The sequence below is a fragment of the Nilaparvata lugens genome, chromosome X (assembly GCF_014356525.2).
Source record: "Nilaparvata lugens isolate BPH chromosome X, ASM1435652v1, whole genome shotgun sequence".
Taxonomy (NCBI): domain Eukaryota; kingdom Metazoa; phylum Arthropoda; class Insecta; order Hemiptera; family Delphacidae; genus Nilaparvata; species Nilaparvata lugens.
Genome location: NC_052518.1, coordinates 76,391,943 through 76,411,756, shown reverse-complemented (window position 1 = coordinate 76,411,756; position 19,814 = coordinate 76,391,943). Strand labels below are relative to the sequence as shown.

The following is a 19,814-nucleotide window of genomic DNA, read 5'->3' as shown; positions in this document are numbered from 1 at the left end:
TCTCATTCCGAAGAGAATAAAGTCATCAAAATACTTAATTTTGAAATGTAATTGATTTATATCATGACTAAAAATATGATCATTTTAAAATAAACAATAAGCGAGCGCCAATTTTTTACTGTTTTATACTCATAATAAGCCAACAAATCGATTCAAACCAGAAATTAATGTGAAATCTACTGGGCCAGCAGCCTTCAGTTACACCCTTAGACCATAAAAACCTTATGATTGCACCAGAGGAACTGTTATCAGTACATTAACAAGCATTTAAAAAAGTATAGGCTAACCTATAATTATAGGAAGTCTAATAATTAAATTGAGAGTAAATTAATTGAAATTTCTGAAAAATTCATGAGGAATTCACGGTATTTTTCCCGGTTAGTGAAATCATGAGGAATTCAAGGTTCTCCCGGCTTTCCCGGTAGGTGGCCACCCTGCACAGAGAATGCATTCAAATTGATATTGATTGTTTCTGTTTCTTTCTTGTTGGTGAAGTTTATGATCAATGATTTAAATTCATTTGGCTTAAAATTTCATTATTTTGTCCATTATAGCATAGTTGATTTGCAGCTAATTGAAGAATTTCAATGTAACTCATGTTTTTTTATAGTGGCTGTAGTCAGAAGCGCAGTATCGTCAGAAAATGTAGCAACAGTGATCCAATCACATTGAGGAATCTCAAATATGTAAAGTACGTTTAAAAATGGTCCCTTGCATATGCTCCCTTGAGGCACTTCAGCCCTAATTCCACTCCAAGCTTTGAGAATCATCAAGTTACTTACTAGTTATTTGTAATTATCAACTCGAGTATTTGTCGCATTGATTGGATTCACTTTGAAATAATTCTCAAAGATAATACGAAATATGAAGCCTTAAAATTTGACAAAAATTACTTGAACCCTCTTGGAGTGGTGTTTTTTAAAAATCTACTCTGTTTTTTATCTAATGAATAAGTCAATGAACATGAATATTGAAATTTAAATTTTTTATCGGAAAGAGTTTTGACGGTTCGACCCAATTACAATGAAAAGTTTTGAAGACTATACAGATTCAAAAAAACTATAATAAGTTGATATTGGTTCATTAATTAAAGCGACACTCAACAGACGTTTTTGATAAAGAGAGCCTAGACCATGGATGAGTGAATACAGAGGATATGAATACACTATACAGAGGATATCAAATACATTATATTGTTATGAGATTGCAGACATTCTACACGTGTCAATGAAAGTCTTACAAAATATCGAAAAGAAGGCTGTCGGTATATTTGTAGGCTAAAATCGTCAAACTGAACATGTTGAGTAGCGAATATAAGCTGTTTGGCGAAGATATGAAAAACGTTATCGGTAGACCTAACACTCTGACAATGTGAAAAATCCTATTGAAAAGCCTATTTGTGGAAAAATCACAGTACATTCGATAACACTTAATATATTGGCCCATTTTATATGAGCGGGATAGAGGCAACAGAATTTCGGTGGCGTTTCGGTTTTCTTTGCTCGATACAGAAAGCATATATAGCGGAATTCCTCTCGTATAGTTCCCCAAAAGAGGCGATGCGTTCTGTAACGAAAAGAATAAATTACGGTGCGGCTGTATTTCTAATCTATTTATCAGTATTCCATTACACAATCCCAATTATTGAGTTCTAAATTCCTCAATAAAACTCAAGCATAGGCATATGAGTAATTAAGTAAAACGTTGTTTCAAGGAAAAGCAAATCAAATGAAATCCAGTTACCGTATAGCAAAAATCTATTCAAATGTAGCATGGATAGCATCTCGTAGGCTTTTGGCCAAATATAATGAATTGTCAATCATTTTCCAGGCAGTAGGAAATTATTAAAGAGCTGCGTAGCCTCCTGCCAATGAGCAACTGATCGATCCTCCCAAGTTAAAATTGTTTATTCATTTGAAATCTTTGAATTGTCATCAAAATCAAAGTGTTATTTTTAAATACTTTCAAACTGCCATCAGCTCTTAACATTCAATTCATGAAATAGGCCTACTACGAGTAGAATGATAAGTAATACACACAATAATATTAAAAAATATATATTTTACAGAAATAGAAAGATAAGATTGGAGTGCAGAAATGCTTTGAAAATCCTTATAGTGCTGATGTAAAGACCCAGAGTGTATTCCCATTTCCCAGAGATCCAGATATAATTTAGTGCTTCCTTCGAGTTGAATAAAACAGATATTCAATAACAGAATAGTCGTAGAATTTAGAATGAAATTGGAGGTTGAAATCATGTTGTGAGCCCCATTCATTTGAATTTCAAGTTAATTCGCCCAAATACTCTTTGAGATTGCATGCACATTTAGAGATACAGCCTTACTGTTGAGAACATCATTTTACTGGTACCGTATTGTAAGTACTATAGGCCTAGTTCTGCAAAATACAAATACTATGAAAATCTAGAACTATGATCTCTATACAAACGTATACTATGAATCAATAAAATAATTATACCTGATTCTGATTGTATTTTAGAAACTGATAATAATCTATGATTTCAATGTAATTATCTGTAATAATATATAGGTGATATGCTTATTAATTGATAAAAACTATAATTCATTCAAAAATTTTCTTATCGGAGAGTTTGTGTTTATTTTTTGAATATAATGTAATAATGATGATCTTGAAAATGATAATGATCCTACAAAATTGTTCTTGTAGATGGTTCTAATTAACTGACCATGTTTAAAAGGAGGGTTTGATTCTGCATGCAACATCAAATTTAAACGAGTTGTACCACACATGCCTATACAGTCGTAGGCTAACCATCTAAAGAAGCAAATTCACGTTTCGTAAGCCTATTTTCGTTCTAGTGCTTGCATGTGATTAACTACCCCTTGATCTTCAAATCCAATTTGGCAATAGACTATAACAAGCTGCATATTGATAAAATTCTATGTAAAGTCCCATAATTTATAAATGATAGTTTGGAAGACAGTATTGCAAATAGAAAAAGGTTCAAAGACAATTTGTCATTATCATGTAGTATTTTTTCAGTTCGGAGAACAGAAGATTAACGTACCTAAATGCTTTCAAAGACTGTAAAATTTGTTTAAAGTTTCAACTTGATTTTTGTCATTATCATGTAGTATTTTTTCAGTTCGGAGAACAGAAGATTAACGTACCTAAATGCTTTCAAAGACTGTAAAATTTGTTTAAAGTTTCAACTTGATTTTTGAATAAAATTGGCAATTTAGCATTAGAGGTTTGAAATTGAGGCCAGCGTTGCGATCAATTCTGTTATCTGCGAACACAGCAATGGATTGAGGCAGCTGTTATCGTTTAAATCCGGTGACAACAGCAGTCGCGAAACGTTTTTGCAACAAAGTAGGTCGACCAGTTCCAAGGACTCATGTCTCATCGAAGCAGGGACACATACACACACTCTCACAAACGCACAACAATAAGCAGAATTTGGCGAATTTTTGTCACTAACCTATCTTTCTGAAGTTGGAAAGCGCCTGGCTCACGTTGAAGGGCAACTGCAGGAAGCTGTCGTCGCACATCACTGTCATGCTGACATAGAAGAAAAACCACACGGCACTTGTAACGACTAGACTCTTTTCGTGTTGAAACCGAATTGCATTAGCCGACGGCCATTTGCTGACTGGATCGTTCGTAAAAAGCTGAGCCAGAGTTACCAACCCAACAAACCGAAACTATGTAGCCGTCTCCTTACCACTCCCTCCTCCCTAGCGCGGGAAACTGAATGAATGGAGTGCCGCGTGTTCAGTAGAAGCTAATGAATATTGCGATCGCAGTCCCTTGTTTGGATATGAGCACCTCTCATTTAATTGTTGATCGAAACTAATCATGACTATATAATAAATTATAAGAAAGATAGATTGCTAAAGATAATAAACTTTATTTATACAGTAAATAAAAGTTTCCTTTTTTATCTAGTAATGTTTAATCAATATAAAATAATAAACATAAAACTTACTTACATAAAACATAAAACTTTCAATAAACATTAATCAATAACGTATTTTTTGTTTTGTAGCATTCTGACACATCAATACTAAATATTTTTCTGTGTTTTCCAAAATATTTCCTAACTTTTAATCCTATTGTTTTTGACTTGAAAAAATAATAAATAATAAAAACCGAATTGCATTAGCCAACGGCCATTTGCTGACTGGACCGTTCGTAAAAAGCTGAGCTGAGCTGAGTTCGTAATAAATAAAAATAGTCTTGGTGTGAAGGAAATGAACATCAGAAATGTGGATAAATACGTTGATCACAGAAAAAAATGTTTTTCTTCTCATTAAATTAGGACTATCTGTGGAATTACAGATTCTTATTTCCAGTAATTTCACTTTTCTCTTCCCGATTTCTCAATAGATGTTAGATAACAATACCAAGTTGCATGTTATCCCAATATTATATTTTCTGTACTGTTAATCATTGAACAGTCTCTGCGCTCAGGCTCCTTCGAACCTTGCAGGGACTTCCCATTTTTTAATATAGTCATGTACAACCCTATTTAATGGTATTTTTCATTTTTCATTCTATATTCTATTTTACTTTTCTTTTATAACCATTTTTGTCATTGTAATTATGTTTTTGGGACAAATAAAGATTTGATTCTAATTTACAAGAGAAGGCTCCTGAGTAAAAGGCTATAATGGTACAAAGCCAATCAAATTTATCTATTTTAATGTTTTTTGAAAATAAAGGGTGCTTTAAGATTTTTATATTGTTTTATTTATTTTACTAAATTATCTAATATACTATTGCTCCAATATGTACCAAATGCTTTTGAATTCAGGAGGCCTTAGGAGGTTTTGCATAGTCTCATATTATATATTGCAATGGCCTTGCTTCAAATGTAAATAATTTTGTGAATTCACTTTTTGTAACTTTTTATGCTCGTATATAACATTTTCAATCAGAAATATATACGATAAAATTTTAGAAAACAATGATTCTTGTGATTGGCCTAAACACATGCAAATGGAGAACGCAGAACGGCTATTCCAATTTCCAAGAGCACTTCAGACAATGCAACTTATAATGTTGTACACAACTCTGCATGACGAGTGCAGCGTACAGACCAGACTATTGCACCCTTTTTTCTTGATTGTACAGTCTTTTTCCCTTTTTTTTCCTCCGCCTCTGGTACAGTCTACAGGTTTATTGGTCTGGAGGTAGTTTACTTTATCGGGAAGTACAACAATCAGGGCCGTAGACAGCAATAATTACGGGCCCAAAGAAAAATCCCTCATAGCATATATATAAACTGTTCACATTCCTTAATTTTTATAGGCACTATTTTCAAGTGATGAAACAAAAGGGTTGAAAAGATATGATTATAATATAATGCAAACTTGAGACAAAGGAGGGATTCTAGAAAATAAATAGAACGTTGTACAGAAAGTGGGTTTGTGTAAGTAATATTATATAGAGATAATGATATTATAAGTTATATTATAACAACAAGAAATCGGAAAAAGAGAGCTTTTATCTCATCGTTTTAGCTCATTAGTTCATCGTTTTAAAAACTTATTCAATGCTTTAAATATCTTATAATGCTCTTACAAATGATTGAGAGAAACAAAGAAAGGCTGGAAATGTATGTTTTTTCTAGGGATGGGTATCGAATGACAAAACATCGATGTTTTTGCACCTTAACATCGATAAGAGAGAAACATCAATCTTTTCAAACATATTTTCTCATCGAATCATTTTTCTGACATTGAAAAAATTCAATTCACGGTACGCATTCATACGTGATCAAGGTCACGATGTTGATTCACAATTGATTCACAGTATGGACACTATGATCAAGGCTTTCTGAATAGGGCAAGAATTTAGTGATACGCTGTTACCATGATAAAGCTCATGGTAGGTGAACTGTTGATTTCTTAGGATTGATCATTCACGCTTGTAAATGTATTTCATTCAAGTAATATAGTCAACAATATATTACAATATTTTTCTTTCAATTATTTTCAATTGTTTTTTTCCATTACGTAAGATTTTTGCCTGTGAATGGGTAATGGAATTTGTACGTTGGTGATTGATGAGACGGTAAAACGTCCATGCCTACCGGCGTGATTCGAACCTATGACCAGGCAGCGGTAGCAGACTGCAATGCCTTATAGTCCACCTGATCTCGCCGGCAATTGGGTAGGCCTACGTCTTGAGAAGTCTTGTCAGCCATCCAAAAATCCCTTATTCTATCATTTTTGTTCTTATTAACAGCATGAAACTTATTTAAACAAAATTGGGTGTACTATTTTAATACTAGAAAAAGGAAACTATTTCATTGTGGGTAGGAATTTTATATAGGTAGAAGAGAGTAATTTTATAAAACTTTCAAATTGAACATTCCTATCTCATCAATCCCATCCAGAACCAAGTAATATGTAAAATGAATTAGAAGCTCATAATTTATTATTCCATAAATGTAATAATTTATTATAATTTTATAATAATTTTTAATTTATAATTTTATAATTATAATTTATTAAATTTATAATTTTCATAATTTATTATTCCATATCTCAAATTGGGAATTAAACAGTGAATTCTTATCATTAACAGTGACAGTAGAGGAAATAAGGACACATAGAATCTCATAAAATAATTGAGATTCTTAGATTAAACGTAGATTAGAAACCAAACATTGGAAATTTTTATAGAAATCATAGTATTCGTGGTGAAAGTTCACAATGCAGGGGCAGGATAGATGTCCTGCAAAGCAACAGAACATTTCATGGGAATGCGCGCTTTCGAAAAAAATATAATTTATCTTGATAAATTATTGAAGAATGATTAGGCCTATAGGCTACATTATGATAGGTTGCAATAAAATGTGGGACAGTATAGATTTTCCCTATAAAAGTTTTAACTTAATTTCTGGATAGCTTGAACTTGCTGAATACGGATATTGATTCACAATGCAGGGACAGGGTAGATTGCACTGCAACGCACTCGCTGAAACATTATCAAGTGTAGCGTAAGCTATACATCAAACTATATGAGATTTTAAAGCTGTGCAACAGTGGATATAGTAATTATTGTAATAGTACTTCTACTGCTTCGTCATTAAAACAAACACGTCTACACTTTTCCAACAATATGAAGAGCGTAGATTTTTGAACAAACAAACAAACAAAAATACTTCTTTACATACAAACAATTATTAAACATTTATTTTCGAGAACTGAAACTAGAAAGAACTAAACTCGAAAATAGTTAAGTTTTTATGATAATATCTCCTAAATCACTTACTTCGATTCTGTCCGAGAAAAGATAAATTGTTCAAACATTTCAATTAAATGTGGATGTACGAGAACAGATACGTTTCTAAAAACATATTGTTTTTACAAAAGTCAAGTCAAGAAAACGACAAATTTTGGAAATCGGATTTATGTCTGATAAAATGCATTGTATTGCATATCCTATTAAGGGGGCATGTGAATGATAATCTGAAACAAAATGAATGAGAAGAAGAATGAATAGAATAAGGTTTAATTCAAATTTCATTTTCAGATGAATTGATATAATATGTAAGAGCAGCTTGGCAAGAGACAAGTCAGACAAATTGAACTTTCTTGACAATTAAGTTGAAGTAATTTGAGATAATCTTATGATTTTATGGGAGGATTTTTTTCCAAATTCAACATTAACATTTTTTTTAGAAAATGATTAGCTGAATATATTCTAGGGGTATTCATGACTAATTTTGAAATAATGGGAATATCAGAATTGACTTACTTATTCATTTTGCATGGTGAAAATTCAATGCAAGACAACATTTGACACTGAGCAAACTGAATGTTAAAACAAGCAATAAATCACTTATTCAACATATTTTTATTACATTGCAATAAAGGGTTAATTATGATAACTAAAAAACTGCTCCACTAGAAACAAAAATTTTCAAGATCTGAACAATATGACCTTGGTTGGAACTCTGAAAAACTTGTAGTTTCCTAGTAAATTCGACTAAGGGTCATATGCACCAGCTACATTAAACACTGGTCTAGCCAGAGAATTCGAACTGTAGCACCAAAATCCCAGACTGCAGTTCTGCCAATAGTAGGCTTGTGTTTGCGCCAGCGCAGACCGTCCTTCTGTTTTGGCCTTGTCATCCTAGTTTTCAGTCCATCTTGTCTTGTCAGCCCGTTGTCTTGTTGCAAGACCGAATTTGTATTTTGTCATGTAATTTCGATCGGAAATTTCTTGTAAATGATTGTTTGAGTGTCGTGTGTGTGAATTATGAATATAACAGCATAAATAGTGTTGAATTGAATTAATTTGAATCAGATTTGAATTTATAAAGAATCCAGTTTGAGCTTTGTTCGAAACACAGTGCATAGCCTGCAAGTTGAACGTGAAAAGACAGCCCGGAAGCCTGAACCTGTCTTATTCCCAGATTTCATCCCACCCTGAACCTGACCAAAACACCTAATAAAGGCTTCAAAGGGCAAGTAGACAAGATTGGATTAAATCTGGTGAGTTTTTGCTCTTTTTTATTGTTCATTAATGCAGAGTTTAACTGTACAAATAACCTGGCTCAAATTGAAGATTAAATTTTGCCCCTTGTTTGTATTTGATTATTTGAATAGTAAATTACAGTCCTCTGGTAGCTCTAGCCTGAGCTTTGTTCAGAACATTTCTTGGTCCTGCCAGGCCATGATGAATTTAAATTTGTAATTTGTTGATTAATTCACACACATTGGATTTAAGCAGTTTCGTATTTGTCCAATGTTGGCATGTTGAGAATGGTCTGATCTATGCTCAACTTAAGTTTGTTGTAGCCTTGTTCTAGAGCAAGGTTTCTTGTCAATTTGTATTTGTCTGAAATTAAATTTATTTCAGTTGAAATTGTAATTTCCTGAAACTAGGCGCATTGTGCTATTTTTCTCAGGAATTTGTTTGTTTGTTGGAATTTGTATTGTCCATTTTGTTATACATGTTAGTGAAGGTTAATCACCAGCATGAATTTGTTTGTTCAATTCAACAAGTTATTGTTTGTTTGTGAGTTGTTGGAAGAACATTATCTAATCATATAGTTTTGTCTTCAGCAGTAACTTATCTTGTGAATTGATAATCAAAGTTTAACTGCGATAACTTACTAGTTGTGATTCTTCCTTTCATCTAGTTTTGAACTCATTCTTGTTTTATTGTCTGTTGTTTGTATTGTCGGGGCTGAATTGTTTTGTGTATGAGTTCAAGATGGAGGAAAAATTACAGAAACAAATCAGGGTGCATCGCGCTAAACTGGAACAATTGTATGCCAGATTGCAAAGAATTTATGAACTGTCTAAAAATGTCTCTGATCCAAAAGTTGCTGAGCAATTTTTAATCTTGTATCCTCGGGTGTCTCAGACCATTTCAGATTATGAAAGGACAGAATTAGTGGTTAATGAGTTGGAACTTGAGTTGAATAAAGATCATGTTGTAGCATTCAACGACTCACACCTAGATCTGTTTCAGTATATTGAAGTAGCGGCTAACACTCTCAAACAGAAAGAGGCGACTGATGCTATTGCTCAATCTTCGGCAGCTACAGCAGCTAGTGCACAGCCGGTCGTGTCCGAGTCGGTGTTGCCTAAAATCGACCTTCCGAAATTTGATGGGAACCAGACTCAATGGTTGGTGTTTTATGAACTATCTAAGGCATTGGTACATGACAACAAGAGTTTGAACGATCAGCAGAAGGTCCAATATCTTGTAAGTAGACTTACTGGACAAGCAGCAAATATTTGTCGTCATTTGCCACCATTGACTAACAATTATCAAATAATTTGGCAGGCATTATTGACCCACTATAACGATCCACGGGCGCAAGTCGATGCCTATTTCAAACAAATTTTTGAATTTCGTCCAATAAAATCAGAATCAAAGGCAGGTTGTATTGCGATTTTGGATGGGTTTTGCAGTTCAATCAATGCAGTGAAGAGATTGCGACTCACTGATTTGTCAGACCTGATATTCCTCTATCATGGCTTGAGATTGCTGGATCCAAGTTCTTGTAGAAATTTTGATTCGGCCGTCCGTGACAAGGCTATGCCAACTTATACCGATTATGTCAAATTCATTGAAAAGCATATTAAGACTCTTCCTTCTGATGAGAAACAGACTGAATCGTTTAATATGAAGCACAAAAAGGATAATAAATCAAAGGTGTTTGTGGTTCAATCTAATGATTCATCTAACGATGCATCTAGTAAAAATCCCAATTGTCTGAAGTGCTCAAAACCGGGTCATCGGTTAGTAGATTGTGCAAGTTTCTTGAAAATGACTCCTTGGGATCGTTATTGTTTGATTAAAGGAAAGTTTTGTTGTTTTCGTTGTCTTGATGTGGATCATTTGAGTAAAAATTGTCGTAGTAAAACTCAGTGTGCTCAATGTCGAGAATCTCATCATTCTTTATTGCACTTTTCCAGATCAAGTTCCAATGAAGGTGTTGCGTCCTCGTCGAACTCCAAGGCAGGTGGCACATCACCTATTAGTTGTTGTTCTACATCCAACGATGTAGAAAATTCGACCGTTGTGTTGTCGACCATCACTGCACATGTTCGAGATTGTAATGATCAGCTTTGTGATGTTCGTTTCTTGGTTGACACCGGGAGTCAGTGTCATTTTGTTACAGCCAAATTGTGTCGGAGTTTGAGACTACCATTCCAGCCCATGAAAACCATTGTTCGTGGATTCGGTGGTGGTACTAGTGAAGTTCGAGGTCGTACTTGTGTGTCGATTCAGTCGAAGTTGGATCCTACCATCAAGTTTTCGATGGATGCCACAGTGGTAGATAAAATCATCAACAAGTTGCCTTCTTGTGAAATCGACAGATCCAAACTTCATCATCTTGAAAATCTCACACTGGCTCACGACAAATTCTACCTTCCTAGTAGAATAGATTGCATCATTGGTGTGGAGTTAGTTCCTCCCTTGCTACGTAGGAGTCCTAGTATAGGTGAATTGCACGAATTGATGACTGTTAATAGTGTCTTTGGTCACATTCTGATGGGGAGAGCACCGATTCTCACTTCAACAAAGAATGTGTCAAATTGTTTTACAGCCATCTGTAGTCCATTCATTAGTAGTCCATCGTTGGATAGTTTCGTGGAACGTTTTTGATAGTTGGAATCGTGCCCTGCACCAAGCTGTCAACTTAAACCAGAAGAGTTGGAGTGTGAGGTAAATTTTCGGAAGTCTGTGAATTCTGGTCGTTTTGTTGTTGCCTTGTCATTTGCGGAGCCGCCCAGCAGCTTGGGAGATTCGTATTCTGTCGCCGAACGCAGACTGCTGACTTTGGAGAGACGACTAGAGCTTGACAGCAATACTCGTATTTCATATCATGAAGTATTGATCGATTACCTACGTCGGGGTCACATGTCGTTTGTAGCAGATCAGACAGACCCAGGTGGTTACTACATAACACATCACGCCATCGTGAAAGCAAGCAGCACTACCACGCCCATCCGAATTGTATTTGATGCTGGCTCCAGAACATCATCTGGTTTGTCATTGAACCAAGTTATTCATGCTGGTCCCAAATTGCAGACTGACATTTTTGTTTTGTTAGTTAATTTTCGTTTGTTCCCAATCGCCCTAACTGCCGACATTAAACAAATGTATCGACAGATATTAGTGGAGGATTCCTGCCGTCGTTATCAGCGTGTATTGTGGAGATTTTTGCCAGAGGATCCAATCGAAATTTATCAGCTAAATTGTGTTGTTTTTGGTGTTTCAAGCTCTCCATATTTGGCGCTTCGCACCGTCCACCAGCTTGTAGAGGAGGATGGAAATCGTTTTCCAGCAGCCAAGGCGAGAATACCAAGAGACATGTTCATGGACGACTTAGTCACATCTGTCGCCACAGAGTCAGAGGCCGCGGAGCTGTATCGTCAGTCCAAGCAGCTGTTTGAGGGAGGAGGTTTCTCGCTCACAAAGTGGACTTCAAATTCACCATCAATGTTGGAGAAATTCTCGGAGGAAGAGAAATCGTTTTCGTACAAGGATTTCGAAGCAGACAACTCCTTGGCTATCTTGGGATTGAATTGGCAACCTAGTACTGATCTGTTTCAGTTTTCAGTCAAGAGTGGTGAGGTCGTCGCTACTAAGCGTTCTATTCTGTCAGTGATGGCTCGTATCTATGATCCATTTGGTCTCTTGTCACCGTTTACATTATTTCTAAAATGTCTTGTCCAGAAACTGTGGAAATTAGGAGTGGATTGGGACGAGAAGCCACCTGAGTCTATCTGCACTCTTTGGGAGAATTGTCAAAAAGAGTTGCCTCTATTGTTGAAATTTGCTGTTCCACGTCACGTTGGTTTGTTTTAGGATTCTCACATCAGTTTGATTGGTTTTTGTGATGCATCATTGTCTGGCTATGGTGCAGTTATCTATGTGAAGTCGCAGAAGGAGAGCGAGGAGCCAAGAGTTGTATTATTGTGTTCAAAGTCCAAGGTAGCACCATCTAAATTTGTTTCAATAACTCGTTTGGAGTTGTGTGCGGCACTCTTGTTGGCAGAACTCATGAATTCAGTAGTCAATATTATTAGTGAACGTTGTCATGTGTCTCGTATTGTCGCACTCTCTGATTCTACAGTCACCTTGTGTTGGATTAATGCTCCATCCACGAAATGGCAAACTTTTGTTGGTAATCGCGTCGCAAAAATACAGGATTCTTGTATACAGGAGTGGATGCATGTTGCTGGAATTGAAAATCCCGCTGACTGTTTGTCTAGAGGTTTATCACCAGTTGAGCTTGTGAACTTTCCGTTGTGGCTCTCAGGTCCATCATGGATAGCAGAGGACAAATGCGATTGGCCCGTCCGAACTCAAATGGAAGAGATAGTGGATCCACTGGAGGCGAAAAAACTGTCAGTGTTGACAGTCACAAAATCTCCTGATTGTAACAGCAATGCAGTATATTCATTGATTGGTCGTTGTTCGGATTATGGTCGTCTTTTGAGAATTGTAATTCTTGTTCTCAAATTCTTATGAATCTTACCCCAATCAGAAGAATCAGATTTCGATGTTGCTGAGAGGTATCTATGTAAAGTGGTACAGAAGATACATTTTTCATCTGAATTTGTGCAATTAGAGAAGGGAGAGGATTGTTCTATGCGCCTACGTCACCTGTCTCCATTCATTGATAGAGGTGTGATTCGCGTCGGTGGTCGTTTGTCTCATGCTGGACTGGAATTTGAGACTTGTCATCAGATGATCTTACCAAAATCCGACGCTTTCATATCAATGTTGATTGATTATCATCACAAGAAGAATTGTCATGCTGGACCTTCGTTATTGTTGTCCTTGATCAGACAGAAATTCTGGATACTGTCTGCTCGCTCTATCATTCGTATTTGTGTCTTTAAGTGTAACCGTTGTTTCCGTGTTCGACCTAGTAATAATGCAATTATTCCAAAAATGGGTGACCTGCCTGCTTGTCGAGTGTCAAAATGCAAACCATTTGAAAATTGTGGTGTGGATTACGCTGGTCCTCTGCGTTTTACTATGACGAGACGTCGTAATCCTTGTGTTTTGAAAGCCTACATTTGTCTGTTTGTGTGTATGGCAACAAAGGCGGTACATATTGAGTTGGTATCGGATCTATCAACGCCCATGTTTTTAGCTGCGTTTCGTCGTTTTTTGTCACGTCGTGGACCCTGTCGTGTGATGTATTCCGATTGCGGTACTAATTTTGTAGGTGCCAAGGAACAGTTGCAAAAAATATCTCAACTTTTGAACTCGTCCGAGTTTCAAACCACATTGACTAGTCAACTCGCCGAACACAAAATTGATTGGAAATTCATTCCCCCTGGTTCACCGCATTTTGGAGGTCTGTGGGAGGCAAATGTCAAATCTGTAAAGTTGCATCTGTTCCGAGTAATTGGCAATCAACTTCTCACCTATGAGGAACTGAACACTGTATTGGTGCAGATTGAAGGTGTCCTGAATTCCCGCCCACTGTGTGTACTGAGTGAGGATCTGTGTGAACCGCTGGCTTTAACCCCAGCGCACTTTTTGACTCTAACACCGTTGAAATCATTTCCCATGCAGGACGTGGACAGTGTCCCTGTGAATTGTCTCACCAGGTATGAATTGATCAGTCAACTTATTCAATCATTCTGGAACCGATGGAGAAGAAAGTACCTGCACGAACTTCAAAGTCGTAAAAAATGGTTGAAATCACCCACTTCTATCAGTGTGGGAATGGTTGTGGTAGTAGACCAACCAAACACACCTCCATTGCAGTGGCCACTGGGTGTCATTGAGCAAGTGTTTCCGGGAAGTGACGGTGAGGTTCGAGTGGCAAGTGTTCGCCTAAAAACTGGTATTTATAAAAGACCAGTAACAAAATTATATCCACTCCCAACTCAATAGTTGTTGTGCTTGTTGCATTTTTTCTTTGTGTTGTTTTTTTGTATTGATGTTTTTGTTCTTTTTGGCATGTCTGGATTTTTTCCTTTCTGTGGTTTTTTTCAGTTTTTGTAACTTGGCTGAAAAATAGTTTTTCAGAGGCGGGGGTATGGTCTGGCCAGAGAATTCGAACTGTAGCGCCAAAATCCCAGACTGCAGTTCTGCCAATAGTAGGCTTGTGTTTGCGCCAGCGCAGACCGTCCTTCTGTTTTGGCCTTGTCATCCTAGTTTTCAGTCCATCTTGTCTTGTCAGCCCGTTGTCTTGTTGCAAGACCGAATTTGTATTTTGTCATGTAATTTCGATCGGAAATTTCTTGTAAATGATTGTTTGAGTGTCGTGTGTGTGAATTATGAATATAACAGCATAAATAGTGTTGAATTGAATTAATTTGAATCAGATTTGAATTTATAAAGAATCCAGTTTGAGCTTTGTTCGAAACACAGTGCATAGCCTGCAAGTTGAACGTGAAAAGACAGCCCGGAAGCCTGAACCTGTCTTATTCCCAGATTTCATCCCACCCTGAACCTGACCAAAACACCTAATAAAGGCTTCAAAGGGCAAGTAGACAAGATTGGATTAAATCTGGTGAGTTTTTGCTCTTTTTTATTGTTCATTAATGCAGAGTTTAACTGTACAAATAACCTGGCTCAAATTGAAGATTAAATTTTGCCCCTTGTTTGTATTTGATTATTTGAATAGTAAATTACAGTCCTCTGGTAGCTCTAGCCTGAGCTTTGTTCAGAACAAACACTAAACCAGCACTATAGCACGTTTACTTGTTAGTGTCATTCATCCCAATGTGCTACATTCCGGCTTCAAACGATCAGCTGATTCATCTCCGTTTGAACTGACATAGTCCACATGGGCCTGAGTTGAATAAAGTCAAATCGGAAAGGCTGATTTTTATGAAATTGAAGTGAAAATATTGTAATCACTATTGGTATAGTCATGAGAATTGAATTGATTTGATTTGAAAGGGAAAGAACTCTATGAGATGAAAGATAACTTTTGAACTTGAAGGTTTTAAGCGGCTTTGGAATTGTGAGGGAGACTGAAGAGAGAACTGTGCGAGTTGAGAGAGAACTTTTGAAGCAACCACTTTGCCAAATAGCATGGTCCCTCCAATACTTGAACCCGAGAACAATAAATGAGCATCCAGAGTGTTAATGGGACGTTGGTGTGGGGGGAGAGAAGTGTTTTGATTACTGCTATCATTGAGAACTTTCTGGAATGATTTTGAAGAGCGCTTGAAGCGAGCAGAGTGGAGTTGCGATGAGCAAGCCAAATGTATTGGCAATATTGTCAATTGGACATACCGGAACATACAAGTAATATGATTATCATGTTACTCAGCCATGATTCTCACATTTTTAAAGTTGAAGATATTGGATAGTTGATATTAGTTTCTGCATCGATTTTTCAATACTACTTCATGATAAAGACTTGCAAATGGACTCAATCTCTTTTTGATAATAGGCTGAATGAGAATACAGATTATAGAAACAACGAAAACAGTCATTATCATTAAAAAATACAAGATGGTGACCATTATTGACAAAACTTTTGATATCAGTTGCTATTCAGTTATAGTCAGAGATTATAATATTCTAGCACCATAATGTTCAAAATTACCCAAACTATGATATTCAAGAGAATCGTCTCATTCTAAGTAGGCTTCTCTTTTCATGACTAATATAACATCAAAAGCTTGAAACATGATAAATTTTTCGGGGACAAAATTTCACATTCCACCCTGTAAATTTATTTGCTACTGACATACACTACTATTAGTAGTAGTATCAGACATTGTTTTGTAGAATACTTCCGAAGCTTCAAAATAACATCTAGTTGACATTTTTGCCGCAGAATTGTTCAAGATGAGCCTGACTAATAAACTGGATAAATAAATAAATTCCCCCAGATTGAACGAAACTTGGCAAGATGTGTTCAGATACACATAATGTTGTTCAATCTACAAATAAGTGATGTTCAATCTTGGGCTGGCCACTTACGGTAGGACAAGCATGATATACATGTGTGTAAATGCATGTTCATCATGAATGTTTTGACATCATCAAAAGGCTTCTAACATAAAATTAACAACCAATAACAATATATAATTCACTGGAAAATTACAAATCATAGTGATACAAGAATAATTCAACCTCAAATAGAGTAGTGATGAAAAATTAGAAAACATAAATTGAAGATACAAAAACTTAACGTCAAAAAATTTTGTTCGAAGCCTTTAGCTGCGATGACGCAACAATGTATGACAACATGTGCACATGTTCATCATGCATGTCCTGTCGCTATTGGCCAGCCTTATAGAAATTATAAGGACGGCAAAAAATCGGACGTCCAATAATCGATGTGTGCGTAACTGAGTTTCGACTGCATTCCCATGAGGGACTTCATTACTGTAACTAGAAGTTGCACATTCAAGAAAAACTAGAATGCGATTCCTTATTTGATAGACATTTCAAATAGGTTCAGTTGAAAAGAAAAAAGTTAATTTGGGAAATGGAATAAGATTAGAGCAGATTACAATCCTGACTTGAACTAGAGACAAGGTTTGTATTTTAGTTGACATTCTTTCAAAATTTGATTGATTGAGTACTTTATTTGTGTAGATTACAATATATACTGGCTTATACACTTATATACAATAGCTTACAATACAGCAAAATTATAGATGAATTTTCATAATATAGACTAAGAAAATAATTATTGAACTGTATATGATATGAAAAAGCATTTTGTAATATAATAACTATAGATAATAATTGAATTGTTATGCATCTACATAAATTGGCGGAGCTTTGGACATATCAATGTCCATTCTTCGGAAAGAATATTAAAAATATCCTCCCCACTAACTCTCTACCAAAACGTTAATTTAATTATCTAAACTAAGGATTTATTTATTAATGGAAATATTGTAAAAGTTTTAATCAATATGAATATTTAAGAGAAAAAAAACAGAAAATTGATAAAGTAAAAAATTATATAGGTAGATAAGATCAAATAATTGATTAATAAAATGAAGTAGGCTGAAAGTAGATCAGGGTTATCAACTTTCAGTAATATACAGCAGTATGCAGTGGATAATTGAAATAACATGAGTTTATATAATATATATACAATTCGTTCTATAACAGGTTTAAAGGTTTATATTGGTGGAATGGGTGAGGGATGGTTGTCATGTGAACGTTCTAGGGCCGGATAGTTTCAGTCATTTGTTCCAAAATATGTTTTTTTTAAAGTCAGGATGAAACTTGCTCGGCTCTCGATAGACCTGATAGAAACAGGAAGTGCATTCCATGCACGACAGGCACTGACTAAGAAGGATTTTGTGAAAATAGTAGTTCGATGATTGGGTATCCTTAAAGTACTTTCCTAAAAGTACTTTCCGGTTCTAGTATGTGAAGCATCTATCCTCCTACCTTCAGAGACAAATTTGAAATCATCTTTAAAATAGTTCGGATAACCATATTTCAAGATATCTCTAACAAGCTTGACTATTCGAAAAAGCCTTTGATCGGGAAGCTTTAATGTTGAACTAGCAATGTGGGCTATGGTGATATGATCATGGCGTTGGAGAGAGTAGACGAAACGTAGACAATAATTTTGGCAACGCTGTAGTTTATCATTCAGAGTGACTTGCATATCGTTAAGAACAGAATTACAATACATTAAATGTGGGAAGATGAGAGATTGAACCAATAATAATTTAATGTTTCTAGGGAGGATATCGTGCATTTTCTTCAATGCATGCATGGCTGAGAATACCTTTTTACAAGTTTTGTTCACTTGTCCTGACCAGTCAAGAGTATTCTTCATAATAATGCCTAAATTTTTAACTGAGCTACAGTAAGGAATGTCATTACCATCTACACTAATTTTGTGAATCGATTCAAGGTCAATATTGTTATAAGACGAGAATATCCAATTATAATGGGTTGTGTTTTGATGGGATTAAGCTTAAGGCCATTTTTCTTTGTCTATTCCATTATCGAATTGATATCCTGATTCATTATTCCAACTGTTTCATTAATTTTTGTTATGGGACAGCTTAAATAGATTTGGAGGTCGTCTGCATAAGTATGGAAACTGGAGAATTTGATAATGGAAGAAAGGTCATTAGCATACAAAGTGAAGAGGAGAGGGCCTAAAATTGAACCTTGTGAGTTCTGAAAATTGAAAGACTATTGAATAATTTTCATTGGGAGAGTGTAAATATTTTCATTTAAAACTAAAATATGCTACCTTTCTACAGAGTGAAACATAATCGATCTCAATTAAGCATTGTATGCTTCAGCACTATGAACATCTATTCATGATTCAAACTGTTTCCATAACCAATAAATTGAGCCTTACCTTAAAAGCTTACTTTGACAAGAACACCTCTGTATCTGATGGCATCTAAATCAACTCACTTGGCTCAGCTCATAGACTGACAAAGAAATGATCACGAGAAGGTCTGTGACGCAATCAGCGACTAGAAAAATACTCAATGATGAAAAGAAAATGTTAGTATGATGCGGGAAAGATTTTCATTGGAATATTTCTTGTGGGCAAAGATTTGAGGGATGAACACGCTTGATGATAGTTGTTAGAAGATAATGTAAGCCAAAGTATACTCTTGAATGAAGGGGATCCTGAGAAAGGGTTATGAGGAAAGAGAGAATGTTGAAGGATGAACAGAGAGGGCGAGGTTCATTTGAAGTCTCATTCAAGACTGTCTCATTAAATCAAATCAGGACCAAGAAACGGATGGGAGAAAATCATCAAGATGGAATTATATTGATGGGTACTGCTGAAGATTGAAGATAGTTATTTACTTGAAAGACATCTTGAGTGGAGACTGTCTAGGCAAGTACAGGGTGAATCAAGGATAAGAAATCAGTATATAATATATATAATTTATGAAACGCTCTAGATAATAATAAGCTTAATGATAGTTCATCACTTCATCTGCATGTCTATCTAGAGATCTAGACACTCAAAGTTTATGGCATCATACTAAAGTTAGTCTTCATCTTGTGAGAAACATCACTGATTGAAACATTGAGTATGATCAACAGGGTAAGGGAAAATTATGCCATTTTATATTGAATGAGGCGTCACTATCAATTTGCTTTATTAGAACTGCTTCTTGAAAAACATGTCGCTCATTTGTGGAGTCTGATAAGATTCGGTTGCCATCAATATATTTCTCCTATAGATGATATTTTGTTGAGGGATGTCTGGACACGAGCACCGTTGGGGGTGCCAGAAGCACTAGGTCAAGGCGGAAGTGGTGAGAAACGTCTAGCCAGAATGGGGAAAGAGGGGAAAAGTGGCTGAGGGTGCTAGACACCCCCGTCAACCCCCCAGCCAGTTCCCTGATCAATAG

At 35.8% G+C, this 19,814-nt stretch overlaps 1 protein-coding gene across 6 annotated transcripts in view; it reads right to left on the bottom strand.

Annotated features, from left to right (window-relative positions):
- LOC111047779 (protein ECT2) overlaps nucleotides 1-19,814 on the bottom strand; it is a 263,745-nt gene that overhangs the window by 179,666 nt on the left and 64,265 nt on the right. Inside the window, exon 1 of one of the 6 annotated variants that reach the window (XM_039441646.1) lies at nucleotides 3,464-3,632. The exons of 4 other annotated variants lie outside the window; for them this stretch is intronic. The gene's annotated coding sequence lies outside the window, so the exon portion shown is untranslated. Of the gene's footprint in view, nucleotides 1-3,463; nucleotides 3,633-19,814 lie in introns of those variants that run through there. One more of the 6 variants, XM_039441643.1, reaches the window with a different exon arrangement.